Source organism: Mustela erminea, chromosome 1 (genome assembly GCF_009829155.1).
Source record: "Mustela erminea isolate mMusErm1 chromosome 1, mMusErm1.Pri, whole genome shotgun sequence".
In the NCBI taxonomy this organism is placed as follows: Eukaryota; Metazoa; Chordata; class Mammalia; order Carnivora; family Mustelidae; genus Mustela; species Mustela erminea.
In genome coordinates, this window is record NC_045614.1 from 126,005,208 (window position 1) to 126,021,942 (window position 16,735).

At 41.2% G+C, this 16,735-nt stretch overlaps 1 pseudogene; it reads left to right on the forward strand.

Moving 5' to 3' along the window:
* Nucleotides 1–10,721: 10,721 nt before the first annotated feature.
* On the forward strand, nt 10,722–10,909 carry LOC116590718 (annotated as a pseudogene).
* The last annotated feature ends 5,826 nt before the right edge of the window (nt 10,910–16,735 follow it).

Here is a 16,735-nt window from a genome sequence, read left to right on the forward strand (position 1 = left end):
TAAAAGTTGTCCTAAAATTGCGGTTTCATTGGAGGAATCCATAGAGGTGCCTGGATACTAACCTCAAAAATGTAAACAAACAAGCAAACAAACAAAACCAACCAATTTTCACATGCATTTTATTTAAATGGGATCTCTGTGTTAATCTGTATTTCAACATATTGCTAAATATTCAGGTCCAAAAGTACCAAGCATTGGGAGAAATGATCTTCAGCCCAAACTAGCATTAGTGACAAGCTCAAGGAAACGACAGAATAAAGCTTTTAGGGTCATGGGCTGTGAGAATGAAAATAAACCAAAATTAAAAACAAAATAAAACAAAATGCCACACACCTTGTCAGATAAAATGGACTGCCTTTCCCAGCAGTGTAGGGATAATTGGGAGGCTGAGGCTTAGAGGGATCAATCAAATCTGATCACAAAGCAGCTTTGGCAAGGAAGATTGGGGTTTTCAAATTTGTGTTTTGGCAAAAGCCTGCTTCCTCTCTGCTCATCCTGCTCAAAGAGGCAATGCATTCAGAGGGACCAGGCAGAAGAGTAACCCTTTACCGCAACCCCAAGTAGTCCTCACCTGGTGTGGCTGTGGGCACCCCACGAATCTCACTGACCGTGTCCTCACAACCACCCTAACACCACAGAGGTCAATGTCTCACTTTGAGGTTATAACTTGGAGGCTCAGAGGGGCCAAGACATCTGCTCAAGGACACCCAGCGCATGCATAGCAGAGCAGAGTGAGTCAAAGCACAGCTTGTGGGTTCCAGTCAAGTCTTCCCCATACCCCAACCAGCCCTACATTTGTGAGTCCAGCTTGATGGGGACCTTGTCAGCTCGCATGGGGCATTACTGGCTTACTGATGGTACATGTCAACCACAATTACCATTTGGAAGGAAAGAGAGTGTCCGAGGCAGACTTGATTTAAAGAGGATTGTGTCTTCCTTTATTCTGTCTCCTGTCTGTTTCTTCATCTTCTCATTCTCTCTGCCTGCTGTTAGGTCACAGGGGGCTGTTATATATCTTAGCTGAACACTCTCCCCTGTGCCTTTTTCTTCCAAACAAGTTTTCTGACTGATATAGATAATTTTCCCAAGATGCTGGCTTCATTACTGTTTTAAAAACACTCAGTTGTTGTTTTCTCAGGATCACGTACAAGCTCCTTGCCTTGACATTCAAGGCCTTCACAATTTGGCTCCGAACTATCTTGTAACCTTAAGCTCTACTCCCCCACCCGTTGTCATTCCCAGACCCAAATGTTTATGTCCTGTGTTCCCTCCTCTTACACCTATTTATTCTATTTCTATTCTTTTAAAGCTGAGGTCCATTTTTACCTCTTAGCAGCCTCTGCCAAATCATTCCAGAACTCTGTGACTTTCAGGGCTTCTGTTTGCCCCTCCAGATCCACTTTGCACCCTGCTCTGAGCCCCAGGAAGTGAGTGTCACAGGTGGGTTCTCTTACTCTCTAAATACTGAACTCTTGGGCACCTGGGTGGTCCAGTCAGTTAAGCATCTGCCTTCAGCTCAGGCTCTGATCAAGCCCCAAGCCCGCATCGGGCTCTGCTCAGCAGGGAGTCTGCTTCTCCCTCTCCTGCTGCCCCTTCCCCGCTTGTGCGTGCTCACATGCTCTCTCTCTCTCAAATAAATAAATAAAATCTTAAAAAAAAATACTCAACACTCTCTGTGGGTTTCTTCTACCCAACACTTACCTTTGTAAATAGTCTTTGAAAATAAAGTCTCCCGTAATTCCCAATTTGAACTTGACATTTGCTTCCCACCAGGCCCCTGATAGATACCTTTTCATTCCCCTCTGTACTCACAGGACTTTTTTATTGCTTTAAGCCTTCATATACTATATCAAAGGCTGCCTTAAATTAGTGGTCATTTCCCTCTATGGTTACATATTTCCAGCCTGACTCAAGTTTCCCGAAGGCAGGAAATACATATTGTGCTCCTATGTGTGCTTTACTACCTCCCATCCCGCCACAACTCAGCACATCGTTTATTGTTATGTGTCCCTGTGTAAAGAACACCTAAATTAGAAAAAGCAGGCCTACTTAAAGTCTCAAAACACACACACTGAAAGTATCTAATTATAAAGGAAATAGGTAATTAAATGATGCCAGGAGTTGATAATGATATATTGTACCTTCCTTCTCCAGGTAATCGGTTTCAATTTAGCTCTGTTTAGAATTAAGCAAATCATTACGATGACTCAAAGACATCTCCACTGGCCTGTTAAGTTCCTAGCCAGTCAGAGGACAGATGCTAACTTGGTCCCAGCTTGAAGGATGGTACCAACTTGAAGAATCTGATACCAACCTTTTAGTCCCTTAGAAATGGCTTCTAAAAGACCTGGAAAGCAATTCACCAGAAATCTTGAAAACAACCAAGGTTGCTATAAAAGGTAAATCTATCTCCTACAATTTTTGTGAATATTAAAATAATAAATACGAAATACCTAGCTCAAATCCTGGAACAGGTATTATTCAGTGGGTTTCTCCCTTCCCTCTTGTATTCAGATGCATTTGCATGATATACATACACAGTATAATTATATTGAAAATGTAGAGTTATATATACAAAGTATACATTGGTTTAATTATAAATGTGTTGCAAACGTTAAATGTAGCATCAACATAATACAGACTGTGCTTTTGGAAACCTGAACTGAGAACAAAATGTATCTGCTTTTAATTATACTAAATATGCAATACATTAAGGGAACTAACTATTTCCCAAAATTCATAAGCAAGAGAATCACTGCCTGAGACAATTTGCTGAGAATTAAATGTAAGCTGTATAGTGTCTTTGTGGTTATTGTGAATTACTGATATAAAAATGTTTTGATTATTTTATTTAATTGCCCTAGGTATTGTCATTGGCTATAAGCCTAATCTCTATAAGTTTTAAAAAGATGCTTTAAGAGGAAAGACCACTGATTTAGTTGACAAGAAAAGGAAGTTATAAGAACTAGCTAAAAAATATCTTTATTTCCTTGTAAAAATCTGATCAGTAATGCAAAATTGAGGAATGCATGACACTGAGTTCCAGCTCTAGGTTGGATTAGAGGAAACTGGGCTACTTCAGATGACCTCCATCTTTGCTTCTTTCCTTTCCTGCTTTTCTTATTCCTTTGCTACTTTGTTTCTGGAGCTCTGCTTCTTTGTTCTTGGTTCTACAGTCTGGTGGCTTCTGCCTCTCTGTCTTTTTCTGTAGGTCCCCTGGGTTCCTCTCCATTTTACTCTTGGCTGAGTCTGTGTGTCTCAAGTGTCTCAAGTCAGGGGTACTTCTAGAAAGTCAGTCACCACTCACAGAACAAGGCTATAGAGCCAGACTCTGGTGTTTTCTCTGCTCCCAACATGGTGGTCTAGGGAGGGTGTCACTTGATACCTACATTTGAGACACTCCTCAGAGTCGTCTGTGGACACAGTTGGCACCAGTGTAAAACAGCCATGTCGCACCTGCCTTCTGGCTCTCCAAGACAATAGATGCTGCCAATTATGAGATTTCAAAGTGCAAAAGAGTATCTTTAGAATCAACAATGCAGGTATTACCAATGTATAGATGAGGCTCAGGACCATGTCAGCTGATTTCCTGTGGAAGAAGTGGGAAAATATTAATAGTTATTGAGCATTTACTTGTTTGGGTGTCCTACACTCTTCCTTTGTGTCACGTCATTCAAATGGTCAGAAAAACTCCTTGAAATGTGTGTTGCTTTACAGATGAGAAAACTCTTAAAAGGTTAAATAACCTGCCCACAGTCACAGATCATGAAATGGTAGAGCCAGAATGTCAACCCAGCTCTTTCTTGTACTGAGCTAGGCCAGTTCGTGAAGGTTGGAGTGGGATCAGAAGGTTGGACTAGAAGGACAACTCATATTCGTAGAAGGCGCTATTTAGCAGACCAGCAAACTACCAGCATCAAGAACACACATGAGAAAGTAGTAGCTCCCTGGCGTCTGAGGTTTGGTGGCTGGCTCAGCGCCCTGGCTCAAAGCCCCTTATACTCTGGCCTTGAGTGGAGTCTCATCAGCTCTTAAGGGCCCATCAACTATCACACAGGAAGGTCCCACTATGCCAATTATATCCTGTATTCATTTCTTACCATTTTGTCCAGCCTGCTACAGATCTGACCATGACCTTCTAATGAGTCTAAGGCCCTTACTTTTCTTTTTGCTGATTTTTGGTGGCACTGGTTTGTGTATTTCGTTTCATGGGTCTAAAGAATTCCATTCTATAAGAAGACCCCAAAGACATGATTTAAGAGTTGTTCCATTTCATTTCATTCATCCAGGAAGTTATCTAGTATAAAAAGGACTTGAAATGGGAGCACAGCCATTTCAGAGTGTTATACTTGGGCTTAAGGTTTCCACTATGGGCAGAAAGAAATGGCTGGCTCTGAGATTTCCTTATTACAGATTACATTGTTGCAACTCAAACTCTCAGCAGACAGCCAGGGACCTGTGAGTCTAAAAGAAAAAAGCAAAAGGCATAAAGTCAGGCCAAAATGGGGCTACAGCTCTCCACAAAATGGGAGCATTTGATGTAGTTCACTTTGCCGCTTCCACCATTGTTCCTGAAGCGCAGCTGTAGGAAGCAGGGCCACCTGCCACTCCTACAAAGGCATGGCAGACAGTCTAATTTTCCAACTCCATGAAATGTCCCTGGGTCAGAGTAACGAGTGAAAACTCAAGAATGCTCACCCTCTCCCAGACTCCCTTCCAAAGAAGAAGCAATTCACGGGGAAGTCTTCTGAGGTCTGTGAGATGCTGTAGATTTCAACAGCACCCATAAGCAGCTACCACAGATTGAGAACATCACATGTTTCGGGTGTGTCCTTCGTATCATCTCATCTGAGCCTCATAACCATCCTCTAAATACCTATTTTTAAGATAAAGATACTGAGATCTGGAGTAGGTTAAGTGACTTGCCAAAGTTCACACAGCAGTAAATGGCTGAATTAGCACTCAAATCTTGGTGTGAGTGAGACCCAGACCACCCTTTGTCTGCTAGGCTACACTGTCTCACCATCTGAATACCCAGGGTCTGCACTGACCACACCTATGGTGACCAATCGAAGATTCCGACTCCAGGAAAAAAAATCAAAATATCTTCAGGTTAGGTAAATTCAGCTTTAGTTCATAGAGTCATAAATTTTAAAACAAACAAATGAATAAACCAAGATAAGAATTTTGTGTTTTCTCCTGCTTTTAAGGCTTTTTGCCCAGTTTGACATTGTCTGGGCTTGATGCCAGCCCCCTCCTTTTTCTTCAGCTCTCTTTGACCACCAGCTCTGACATCCCGTCCAGTTCTAGGGGGTCTTGGCTCTACCATTTTTGACCTCCTGGCTTATATCTTAGCTCTATTCTGGCTCACCCCAACTGAAAAACCTACTCCTTTGGCACATTTCATGCCTGGAGCTCTTACCTAAACACCTCTTAATGAGTTCAGCAGACCAAGTTCATGAAACAGCTCTCGATAGAGGGGTTCTGGGAAATGGGTGGGAATTGAGAAGATGAACCTCCTCGATTTCTCCACAAGGCCTTGATCTTCACATAAGTCCATGTGCACAGGATCATCCAGGGCACAAAAAGAACTACCTGCTCAACCAAAGTTAGGTAGTCAAGTTCTGTTGGAGCTCTGTGGTTGATTGTTGGGTCACTAATGTTGAAGCTGGCACCAATGACGTGTATAGGGATTCAGGTCTACTGAGTCCTGGTTCAAGGTACAGTGGTGGGGCTCCCAGCCATTGAGGAATAGGATGTGTGTGTGTGTGTGTGTGTGTGTGTGTGTGTGTGTGTTATTCTGACTCAGCAGGTGCAGTGCAGGAAGGTTGTATTGGGAAGAAAGCTAGAAGCTGTGATTCAAGGAAGAAAAGATAAGCAGCTGCAGGATAATTAGGAACCTCAAGTAATCTTTCCTTCTCATTCTCCATTTTTACTTCCACAAACCCTTCCTCCTTTTCCCTCACTGGTCAATTTCCCAAACTGGTCAATTTATTCACTTGGCAGATAGTACATTCTGTCAGAGTTCCTAGGATTCTGCATTTACTCTATTCAGGGAAAAATTTATTCTTGTCCAATTTCTTTATGAAGAAGAACATTATTCAAAATAGCCTCCACATATCCTTTCTGGAGGGCATTATTGATTCTACTGTATCATCTTCCCCTGTAAGATATTTCTCCTTAGAGAAAGCTTAAGAAATGCTCAACTGCTTCTCATAAAGAAGTTCAAGGTAAGATTCAGACCCAGCATCCATCCAGAGATCTGTGTTGTTACCTCAGTGCCGTCAATTCCAACGAGACTGGCATAACAGTCTGAGAGATTTGCCAGCTCTAAATGAATGATTTGATCTTCCTCTGGCATTCCATTGTCCTTAAAATCAGGAGCAGAAAAGAAGAGAAGGAAGGGAGCAGAGAAAAACAAGGAGGGAAAAGGAAGAGAAGGGGAGGGCAGGAGGAGAAAAGGAAATGAAGGAAAGAAAATAGCCTTTTCACCTTGCTGATCCATGCATGTAGTAGCTGCTCAGTAAATGTTTGTGGCAGAACCCATGAGTAGTTGTTATCTCTGAGCAAAGTTCTTCAAGATTGGATAAGAATTTGAAGGTGATGACAAATGGTATTCTCTTTGGCAGAGCAAGTTCCTTTTTTTTTTTTTTTTTTTCCTGGGTAGTTTGCAGTTTGCTTAATGATGTCAGCTCAGGTACAATATCATCATTTCTAGCTCAAGTACCATTTTTAAGTTCTCACTACCTGTCAAGAACTGTGTCTGACACATGATTTTTTTCTAATCAATTCCGTAACACTGGATAGACATTCAATTTTTTCACTTTAAAGATGAAGATAGTGACGCTTAGAGAGGTTATGTCACCTGCCCACAATTAAATAGATAGGGAAGAGCGTTGCTGGATATTTATCCCAGTAGGTCTGGATTCATCCTATATGCACTCACATGCCTTCAACCCCTTATAACTGAATGCTAAGGAAGACACAGGAACTCCAAACATTACTTGGGGTATGTCATTTACACAGTGGGTAAATGTTCTGAAAGAGAAACTATTCTACCCTTATATAACATTTTAGAGCATATTAAGTACCTATGCAGATACCGCTTTATTTGATCTTCGTGCAAATCTTATGAGACATTATCTTTATTTTTATAGTCTAGAGAATGTCTAATTTTATTGGATCAAAAAGATTGGAAAACCTGCCGCAGGGCACATGGACAGAAGTAGCATAGCCAGAACTAATCTCGAGATTTTTGTGGTCTTTACCACGTAAGTTCACATCCCAAAGATAGCAAGGAATCCTAAAAGACTGAACAAGAGAAGCAGTCAGCAGACGGGCTCTCATCTAACACTATGGAAACAGAATTGAAAGTTTAATATGGGCTGAAATATAATGCTTCACTCATGTACATTTAAAGAACACATATAGCAACCACATTCCAGGGGTAATTGTGCATGGTTTCTATAGCGATAGGATTTATTTCTAATAGAATTGGCCAACTTGAAATGGGTTTCTCCTCATTGAAAGAAACAAATAAGTTCAACGACAATTGTTTTTCCATTCTACGAAGATTATAATGTTAGGTTATGGCAAAGAGACAATAATTCTCACCACAGAGCAAACAAGAGATAAGGTCACCATTGTTTGTCTGGAACAAAACGGAGCCATTGGTCTTGAGGAGTCATTGGTCTTGAGTTGCAGCAAAGTGCCAGACATGGCATGCCCAGACCAGAGGTCAATGCAATGCCAGCAAGTGTACTAGAACACATAGAAGTTTAAATTGGCCTTCCTTAAGTAGAAAAAAAAATTTTAAAGAGAAAAGAATGCTTTTCTCCAGAAAGGGTAGCTTTGCCTTGAATGGAGCAGGAAACCCAGAGCTAGAAGAAAAGAGAAGTAATGAAAGCTAACAGAGACAGTGTTTTCTCTGTCAACACTATTCTGAGATCTCCCGTGCATGTCAAAGTTACTCTCCCAACAACCTGCAAAGTCGGTACTATTTCTATCCCTGAAATACAGCTGTGAAAACCGATGCACAGTATTGGGTCTTGCCTAAGCACACATGGAGTGAACATTTCAGTTCACTAAGCACACACAGAGTGAACATTTCAGTTCTGGAAGTCTGGCCCCAGAAGCTGCACTTTTAACCCCTCTTCTAAGCAGGCAAGGAAATCAAAACAAGAATTTTTTTGCCTAAGCTCCCACAGGATCCTTTTTTAAAAGATTTTATTATTTATTTATTTATTTATTTGAGAGACCGACAGAAAGCACACACGCACACAGGCAGGGGGAACAACAAGCAGAGGGGAGAGGAAGAAACAGGCTCCCCACTGAGCAGGGCACCCCATGTGGGGCTAGATCCCCAGACCCTGGGATCTTGACCTAGCTGAAGGCAGTCACTTAACCAACTGAGCCACCCAGGTGCCTCCAAAGGATTGTAAGTGACCAAGTTAAGATTTAATGCTATAGATGCACTGGCATTTCCATCAATCCACACTGGCCCTTCATGCTTAGGCTCAGGAGAAGGGAGACTCCCAGAAAGCAGAGTGGTGAACGCCCTAACACCCGTTTTTCTCATGTTTTTTAATAAACACACTCATTCCTCTAGTTTCAAACAACTCTCTCTGGAATGCCCTTGCCAGCTCAAACCCTGTGGAAGCTACTCTAAGAGTATGCCTGGGTTTTGATAGTGCTACAATTTGATTAGCCGATAATTATTGAGCCTCTGATTTGAGTTTGAAGTTCCTTTGCCAAAGAAAAATTGTCACGTTTGGAAGAATGGGGTTCGATCTGTCTGTCTTTCAGTGGAGGGGTGATGGTGCAGTAAAACGGCTGCATTCCGCATACCAGCTATCTTTGCTGACCTTGTGGAATAGGTATCTTCATTAAAAACAGGGACTTTGGCAGCTACTTGATCGGACAAAAAACCAAGTTTGTCTATGAGCTGAGGCATGAAGATAAACATAGGGGAGGCAGTTTTGTATAGTAAATAGTAATGCCACTTCCACATGGGGGTCAAATCTCAGTTCTAATATCCACAAGGCCAGTAATCTTGAGCAAGTTATGTAACCCCTCTAAAGGCTATTTCCTCCTCTATTAAATGGTGCTAAGAACACCACCTCCATAGTGTTGCTAGAATTAGGCAAGATAATCAATATAAGGCGGTTGGAACAGTATCTGGCACACTGGGGGCCTCACCCCCTGCTTCCTTTTCCCTTGGTCCTCCAACGATACTGAACTTCTCTTACTTTCCTTACTTCTCTTGGTTCCATGTTCTCTAAGCCTTACACTGTCTGGAAGGCTCTTCCCGTTGGTGTCTTCTTGAAAACCCTACTTTACTCTTCGAGTTTAATTCACATGTTTCCGGACTCACCCAGACAGTCTTCAACATCTCTCCCGTCTTTCCACTGCTTCTAGGAGCCCACCATTGTGATGCTACTTACCAATAATGATTGGCCAGCATGTCCTTCTCTTCATACCACTCCTTGAGTGTGCCCAGCACAGAGCCTGGTATGTGGTGGGCATTCAATAAACAAGTTACTGAATAGAAAAACAGACAAATACTGTTTTTTACCATAAAGTCCAGGTTTATGTTCAATAAAATAAGAAAATCTTCCGGAGGTATTAACAATCTAATATAATCAATTAGAAAGGATCCAACTAATAAAATATAAAGTGCAGTCCTATTTCAGTTTTAATTAAACTCCAAAGCTTTAGAAATGACAATTCAAATATAATTAGACCCAGAAGATATTTTAGATCATTTTGTGACAGAAGAAGATTTGTAAGGTCAGTGGAAGGAGGCTGATACCAGGACCCAACTTGTATAAGAGAAATTCCACAGGATTCAAATTCATGTCCCAAACAGCAAATTACCATTTTTTAGTCATTTTTATCATTTTTTTGCCACATCATAAATATTCTGAATAATAAAGCACTAAGAGGTTGGGTATGTAAAAGCATACCATTAACTGGTATTGTTTTCACACTAAACTAAGGGTCTATGGTAACAGTAATATCCCTTTTGTTGTTTCAAGGGGATATGCAGTTCTGGGGCAGTATCTTCATAATGGAACTAGAGCTAAGAGCTAGGTCTGGAAACCAGCTTCTCTGGCCTACACTGCTTTAGCAGGTAAGATACCAGCAGACTGATAAGGGGAGAATATTTTCACATTTGCTAAATGAGAACCAGGGGAATATGCACTAAAGAAAATTTTGTACAGACACACTACAGAATGTCAGCCCTCAGGTAGCCTGCTGACCAGCCATTGTAAGGCTGGTCAGTAATATCAGGGTAAAGGCTGGGTATCCCATAGGCCTCTGGGAAAAATGCCCCACAGAGTGAGGGAAAAGCAAAGCTTACTCTCAGACAGGTCCCATAAGAATTTCTCACCTGTGGCCAGATCACTCAGGATGACTCGGGGTTGGAGAAGAGCTGTAATATGAAAAGCTTATATAGATCACAGTTGCAATTGTAGACTCCATCTGCAATGTCATAGTCAGAAGTGTGTGTGTGTGTGTTTACATGTGATAAGAACACCATTATATATTCCTCAAGATGCAGGGCAATCTGATACTTTTGACAACATCAATACTGGGAAGGCAGAGTGTGCCCAGACTAACACACACAGAATCCAGTCTATAGCCCTTTTTCTGGCCAAGGGGTAGCTGTGTATGTTGTGTATAGGCTGCAGAATCTTTGCTTTTGCAAGACTGAGATCATGGCAGGTCCACAAATGAATGCCCAATTCCATTTTTCTGGTATTAAAAAAAATATTTCAACACTTACACTCCCACAGGGAGAATGAATTGTGAACTGGCCACATGCAGAGGCCTTGCTTTGATAGTTTTATACTTCTAGTTAACGTCTAAAAAATCTCCAGCTGCGAAAGCCACATATGAACTCTAAACAGTCTGTACCTCATCTGTTAAGTTCTCATGCCTGGACAAGCTAATATCAACTCACCATGTGATACTCAATTTGTACAATAAATGATGAGCCTGGAAAGAAAAGAACCCAGTATACATTTCTCAGCACTTCCCCACTAGGTTCTCTAGGTTTTCATGGATCGGTGGTTATCCCTAATCTGATATCTCCCTCCATGTGGTGGACGCTCAGTGCAAGAAATGCTTCTACTGTCTATCTTCAGCCTCCTTGATTCCTCCCCAGAAAGGAGGGTCTACTCTTATTGGTGACTTCGGGAGGGAAACCAGGTAAAGAGAGCTCAGACTTTTCCTCTATCCTTATTCTAGGGAGTCAGAAAGCAAGGATTTTATTCTGATTCTCGGTTACAAGTTCTTCAGAAGGAGAGTTCCATATGGGAGACTGGTGGCTTCTGACAGGTGGGTACATCTGCCCGATTCTGGAGTACTGTTTTAGAAACCTTATTCCACTGCACCTAAACCACATTCACCAACCTACATTTGGTTCAGAACTGGGTTGGGGAAAAGGGGTATACTTACGTGCTCCCAGGATCTCAATGGGTTTGTAGACTCATTTGATATTACACATGGTGTTACCACCTTGTCTTTGCCACAGCAGGACAGATGGCAGTATCTAATGAGTAGACTCTGGTCCTTTGGGGAGATGCCCAATCATTAATGTATTTCCAAGATAAAAGCCTTCAACTACCGTGTTTGCCGGTCTCTGCGGTGGGAATATCCACACCATGGCTGGTATCAGGCTATACTTGGGACATCGTTGAACAGAGCTGGGAGGAGATGTTCACAATCTACTCTCTCCAGTCAGTGAAGAGCCAACTCCACAACCCACTTCACCCCTTTAGAGACAGAGAACACATACAGGAGGAGATGCCTCTGACACATGACTGGATGCACACCTTTGAGGTGCAATTCTTGTTTGGTGGTGGTTTGCTGCCCTAAGAACTCCTCTGCTCAACTGCAGAGGAAGGCCAAGCTTTTGTGTCATATTCAGTGGCAAGTCTACTGTCAGCTCAATACATAATTTAAGGAAACAAGATGAGAACAAGGCCACTGTGGGTGGCCACACCAGGACCCAGCCCAGCATGGATTAGAAGGAATTTCTTTCTTCTTCTTTTTCTATTTTATTTTTTGTTGTTCCAAGATTCATTGTTTATACACCACACCCAGTGCTCCATGCAATACATGCCCTCCATAATACCCACCACCAGGACCTGACCCTCTACCCCCTCCCCTCCAAAACCCTCAGTTTGTTTCTCAGAGTCCACAGTCTCTCATGGTTCATCTCCCCCTCCGTTTTCGCCCAATTCACTTTTCCTTTCCTTCTCCTAATATCCTCCATGTTATTCCTTATGCTCCACAAGTAAGTGAAATCATATGATAATTGACATTCTCTGCTTGACTTATTTCACTCAACATAATCTCCCCCAATCCTATCCATGTTGATACAAAAGTTGGGTATTCATCCTATCTGATGGAGGCATAATACTCCATTGTATATATGGACCATATTTTCTTTATCCACTCATCTCTTGAAGGGCATCTTGGCTCTTTCCATAGTTTGGCGATTGTGGCCATTGCTGCTATGAACATTGGGGTACATGTAGTGCTTCTTTTCACTACATCTGTATCTTTGGGGTAAATACCCAGTAGTGCAATTGCAGGTTCATAGGGTAGCTCTATTTTTAATTTCTTAAGAAATTTCCACACTGTTTTTCAAAGTGGCTGCACCAACTTGCTTTCCCACCAACAGCGTTAAGAAGGTTCTCCTTTCTCCACATCCTCTTCAACACATGTTGTTTACTGTCTTGTTGATTTTCACCATTCTAACTGGTGTAAGGTGATATCTCAATGTGATTTTGATTTGAATTTCCCTGATGGCTAATGATGATGAAAATTTTTTCATATGTCTGTTAGCCATTTGTATGTCTTCTTTGGAGAAGTGTCTGTTCATGTCTTCTGCCCATTTTTTGACGTGATTATCTGTTTTGTGTGTGTTGAGTTTGAGGAGTTCTTTATAGATCTTGAATATCAGCTCTTAGTCTGTAGTGTCATTTGTGAGTATCTTCTCCCATTCCGTGGGTTGCCTCTTCGTTTTGTTGACTGTTTGCTTTGCTGTGCAGAAACTTTTGATCATGATGAAGTCCCAAAAGTTCATTTTCACTTTTTTTTCCTTTGCCTTTGGAGACATGTCTTGAAAGAAGCTGCTGTGGCCGATGTCAAAGAGGTTACTGCCTATGTTCTCCTCTAGGATTTTAATAGACTCCTGCCTCAGGTTGAAGTCTTTTATCCATTTCGAGTTTATCTTTGTGTATGGTGTAAGAGAATGGTCAAGTTTCATTGTTCTATACATAACTGTCCAATTTTCCCAGAACCATTTATTGAAGAGACTGTCTTCTTCCCACTGGATATTTTTTCTTGCTTTGTCGAAGATTAGTTTACCATAAGTTGTGGTCCACATGTGGGCTCTCTATTCCATTACAGTGGTCTATGTGTCTATTTTTATGCCAGTACCATGCTGTCTTGGTGATCACAGCTTTATAGTAAAGCTTGAAATCAGGCAATGTGATTCCCCCAGTTTTGTTTTTCTTTTTCAACATTTCCTTAGCAGTTTGGGGTCTTTTCTGGTTCCACAGAGCAGAGGGAAAAGCTCTACTCTTAGAATTGTTTATTCCAGCATTTTGAAAAATGCCAATGGAATTTTGAGCAGGATGTCATTGAAAGTATAGATTGCTCTGGGCAGTATAGACATTTTAACAATGTTTATTCTTCCAATCCATGAGCATAGAATGCTTTTCCATCTTTTTGTGTCTTCTCCAATTTCTTTCATGAGTGTTCTGTAGTTTCTCAAGTACAGGTCCTTTACCTCTTTGGTTAGGTTTATTCCCAGGTATCTTATGGTTCTTGGTGCTATTGTAAATGGGATCGATTCTCTAATTTCCCTTTCTATATTTCCATTGTTAGTGTATAAGAAAGCAACTGATTTCTGTGCATTGATTTTGTATCCTGCCACATTACTGAATTGCTGTATGAGTTCTATTAGCTTGGGGGTGGAGTCTTTTGGGTTTTCCATATAAAGTATCATGTCATATGCCAAGAGAGAGAGTTTGATTTCTTCTTTGCCAATTTGAATGCCTTTTATTCTTTTTGTTGTCTGATTGCTATTGCTAGGACTTCTAGTACTATGTTGAACAACAGTGGCAAGAGTGGGCATCCTTGTTGTGTTCCTGATCTCAAAGGGAAGGCTGTCAGCTTTTCCCCATTGAGAATGATATTTGCTGTGGGTTTTTCATAGATGGGTTTTATGAAGTTGAGGAATGTTCTCTCTATCCCTATACATTGAAGAGTTTTAATAAGGAATAGATGCTGCATTTTTGTCAGATGTTTTTTCTGCATCAATTGAGAGGATCATGTGGTTCTTCTCTCTTCTCTTATTGGTTTGTTCTATCACATTGGTTGATTTGCAAATATTGTACCACATTTGCATCCCAGGGATAAGTCCCACCTGGTCATCGTGGATAATCTTTTTAATGTACTGCTGGATCCTATTAGCTAGGATCTTGTTGAGAATCTTGGCATCCATATTCATCAAGGATATTGGTCTGAAATTCTCCTTTTGATGGAGTCTTTGCCTGTTTTGGGGATCAGGGTAAAGCTGGCTTCCTAGAGAGAGTCTGGAAGTTTTCCTTCTGTTTCTATTTTTTGAAGCAGTTTCCAGAAAATAGGTATTATTTCTTCTTTGAATGTTTGGTAGAATTCCCCAGGGGATCCATCAGGTTCTGGGCTCTAGGTTTTTGATCACTACTTCAATCTCGTTACTAGAAATTGGTCTGTTCTGGTTGTCAATTTCTTCCTGATTCGGTCTTGGAAGTTTATAGGTTTCCAGGAATGCATCATTTCTTCTAAGTTGCTTAACTTGTTGGCATATAACTGTTGATAATAATTTCTGATGATTGTTTCTATTTCTTTGGTGTTAGTTGTGATCTCTCCCCCTTTCATTCATAATTTTATTAATTTGGGTCTTCTCTTTTTTCTTTTGGATTAATTTGGTCAGTGGTTTATTGATCTTACTAATTCTTTCAAAGAAGGGGCTTCTAGTTTTGTTGATGTGTTCTGCTGTATCTTTAGTTTCTAACTCACTGATCTCTGCTCTAATCTTAATTATTTCCCTTCTTGTGTGTGGTGTTGGCTTAATATGTTGTTGATTTTCCAGTTCTTTAAGGTGTAAAGAGAGTTGGTATATGCAGGATTTTTCACTTTTTTTGAGTGAGGCTTGAATGGCTACGTATTTCCCCCTTAGGACTGCCTTTGCCATATTCCATAGGTTTTGGACCAATGTGTCTTCATTCCCATTGGTTTCCATGAATTGTTTAAGTTCTTTGATTTCCTGGTTGATCCAAACATTCTTGAGCAGGGTGGTCTTAAGCTTCCAAGTGTTTGTATTCCTTCCAAACTTTTTCTTGTGGTTGAGTTCCAGTTTCAAAGCACTGTGGTCTGAGAATATGCAGGGAATGATCCCAATCTTTCTGTATCGGTTGAGCCCTGCTTTGTGATCCAGTATGTGGTCTATTCTGGAGAAAGTTCCATGTGCGCTTGAGAAGAAAGAGTATTCTGTTGTTTTAGGGTGGGACGTTCTGTATATATCTGTGAGGTCCATTTGGTACAATGTATCATTCAAAGTTCTTGTTTCTTTTTTGATTTTCTGCCTAGATGATCTGTTGTTACTGAGAGTAGCGTGTTAAGATCCCCTACAATTAATGTATTCATATCAATATGATTCTTTATTTAGATTAACAGTTGGCTTATGTAGTTGGCTGCTCCCATATTGGGGGCAAAATTTTTACAATTGTTAGATTATCTTGGTGGATGAACACTTTAAGAATGATGTAGTGTCCTTCTGTACCTCTGATTATAGTCTTTAGCTTAATATCTAATTTATCTGATATGAGAATTGTTACCCCAGCTTTCTTTTGAGGACTGTTGGCATGAACGATGGTTCTCCATCCTTTAACTCTCAGTCTGGGTGACATCATGTTGCTTGTGAAGTCCTTGTTTCTATAGATTGTCTCTGTAAACTTCTATTCTATGTCACTCTTGGGTTCTTTCTTCTTTTACAGAACCCCCCTTAATATGTCTTGTAGTGCTGGCTTGGTGGTCACATACTCTTTTAAACCTTGCCAGTCTTGAAAGCTTTTATCTCTCCATCCATTCTGAATATCAGGTTTGCTGGATAAAGTATTCTTGGCTGCATGTTCTTTTCATTTAATGCCCTGAATATGTCTTGAGAGCCCTTCCTCGCTTGCCAGGTGTCGGAGGCAGGCCCCTGGCCAGGGCGACCTCCGCCATTAAAAGATGGCGCCTGGCTAGTTGCCAGGTTAGGATTGCCTCGTGAGACTAAGCGGTACGCCCAAAGAGGAAGTAAACAGCATTGGTTGCTAGCGAAGTTGTTCGTTTAGGTGCACAGCCTGATTCGCTCCCTCCTGTACTCTGCTCGCTGATTGGTCATGTAAGCGTATATAAGTGTGTAGACTTGCAGAAATAAAGAGAAGAGAGAGAAGATGCATCCGAACTGGGGCTTCTTGTCGTCCTTGCGGGGCGAGGGCGATAAATGGTGCCGAAACCCGGGAACTAAATAAAGGAATCTTGCAAGGTAATCCACAGGAAAGTGGGGAGTAAAGGTCCGCAGGTAAGCGGGGACATTAGCCATGTTCAAAAGTGGGAATTCCGTGGTAAAGCGGGGAGTAAAAATAGAAAAACCTTGCAAGGGAGAATTCTGCAGGTAAGTGGGGTAAAA